Raw genomic sequence first — 2,676 nt, 5'->3', positions numbered from 1 at the left:
GTTGTATAAAATCATGCATATATATGCATATATGTATATACATAATTATATATACATACATATACATACTTACATAATTATGTATTATATATTTATGTATAATATGTATGCATGCATAATTATATATTCATATACATATATATAAATATATATATATACACACACACACACATACACACATAATTTTTGTTGTACGTATTGATCTCTTAAAAAGTCCTGACTCATAATATTTAAAAGGATCAGCCTCAAGCTCAATCTCAGCTTCATACTGTACATAAATTAATAAAATAAATAAAATTTATAAAATTCAAAATGGCATGGTATTAAATGTAAGAAGAAAATTAAAAAAATAAGAAAACCTGAAGATATCTATGGCTAAGAGAGTTAAGAGTTTTAGATTTCATGGAAGAAGCATTCCTTTTAGCATTAATAATTGATCCTCATTAAAATTAGAACCGTTTATGCTGAGCTGATGGTGGTCATTTTGGTGGTGATGGTGTTGGTGCATATTTTTAAACCCAGCACTTGAGAGGCAAAGGCAGGTGAGTTTGTGGTCAGCCTGGTGTACTGAGTGATCTTCAGAACAATCAGTTTTAAGTAGAGCAATTGTATATTAAAAAAAGAAAAACAAACAAAACAAAACAAAACAAAAACAAAAACAAAAAAGAAACAAGCAACCCAAAAAAACAAAAAATAACATAGAAATGAAATATTTTTTGTAGCAGTTCCTGATTCAACAGTGAAGAAGCAATCTAAATAAAATTTTAGCCCAAATGGAAATTTCTCCCAGGTTCTATTTTTCACGTGCACAGTCCATATTACCAAATGTGTACACAAAGGAAAGTAGTTATATTTACCTAGACAGGTGGTTAGCTTGTAGATGTCCAGCATGAAAACACTATAGTGTTATCTGGGAAGGGTTCAGCATAGCCCACTCTTCCTCAGAGAAACTTGTTCCTATATTTTCAAATGTCAACAAGTCCTGTTTAGAGAATAGACTTGAATTTAGTACAGTAGCTGAAGCAGTTGTACTATCTGCCTGTGAATCATGGCATAGGCTGCATGTTCCAGAAATTATCAGTATAGAATTTAGGTGGACAATCTGAGATGACCAGACGTAGGCAAGTAGATCAGTAAATTGGTTGTAATATATCTAGTTTCCAATCTGCTCCTGTCAAGTCTAGTCGCCTGAAGATCAGTAAGGTCAGATGTACCCCAGAACACTAGGGGTCTTAGCAGAAGACTAAAATAAGACTGCCTAAAAAGGGGAAATGTTAAAATAAAATAAAACATAACAAAAAGTAATCTGAATGTCTCCAGCAACTCTAAGGTCCAGTAGCATCCATGGCTACTTGACCTCCACCTAATCACTAGAAAACTACAGTGTTGGGCACAATAGTGTTTTGCTTTAATGCTGCATTGGTCATTTGCTTTCTTCAGTGATATTCTTTATGAAGTGATTTCTCTCTTTTCCTTCTCTGTAAAATATAAATGACAGAACTTAAAAGCATTTTCTGAAGAGATACATGAATTCCATCCTCTCTAAGATCCGGTGGTTACCATAAGACAGTCAAAATAAACTCTGCCTAACATTCTTAGGTTGGATTTTAAAAGAGGTGGTTTCTGTTGTCATTGGTGATGTCACTTGGATCCCCATTTACTAGCAGCACCTAGAACATGGCACTAGGTTACACAGGCCAATGGAAGACCTCCCCTCTCAACGAATGGATGTATTTTCAAAAAAAAAGATAGTAGTCCCAGCATCTATTTTACCTCTAGAGAACATAAATAACAGCCCAGGCTCCTTTACTGAAAAAAAAAAAAAACAAAACAAAACCTCTCAATCACCTTAGACAGAGAAAACAGCATATTCCATGACAAAACCAATTTTATACATAACCTTTCTATAAATCCAGACCTTCAAAAGAATAATATGTGGAAAACACCAACAAAAGAAGTGAAACTGCAACTTAGAATAAGCAAGAAAATAATCATTCAACAAGCCCACACAAACATAATTCCACCTCAAACAAAATAATTAATACAAAGTAACAATCACTTTTCCTTAATATTATCAATATGAAAATTAATAATTCCAACATAACCTAATTAATTGAAATTCAAAAATTAGAGGAATTAGAAATTGGTCTGCTGTCATTCTGCTGTGTCTAATTTGGTAAATGGGATTAATATGTCCAAATATTGTACAATCTATATACACTTTCTGCTTGTTTGTACATAACTGGTTCTTGCTGTGTACCACATAAGGGTCTTGAAATGATGCTTTTTCTATTTCAGCCTCTCTATTATTAGGGTTGTTTATTTGATGTTTTTATACTATATTGGTTTTCAGAATAGCTTACATATTTCAAAACTATTTATACAGCCAAAATAAATGTGGACAATTAATTTGGGAGGCGGCTTATAAGAGAACAGAAAAGCGTGAGTCTGAAGGCTTTGCTTGATATTTATAATTATTGTATCGATTCTGAAGAAGAAGACTCTATGGGTAACTATTTTTTCTGAAATGAATGCGATTGAATTACCATCACATCCAATTAAACTGAATACTACTGTCACCTAACTTCTATGACAACTCCAAACAGAATCATTCTTCATTGAAACAGTTGATGAATGACTTCAAGGATAGACCATCTTAATACACACACCATTCCT

Source organism: Mus musculus, chromosome Y, assembly GCF_000001635.26.
Source record: "Mus musculus strain C57BL/6J chromosome Y, GRCm38.p6 C57BL/6J".
NCBI lineage: Eukaryota > Metazoa > Chordata > Mammalia > Rodentia > Muridae > Mus > Mus musculus.
This window is presented reverse-complemented; position numbering follows the sequence as displayed.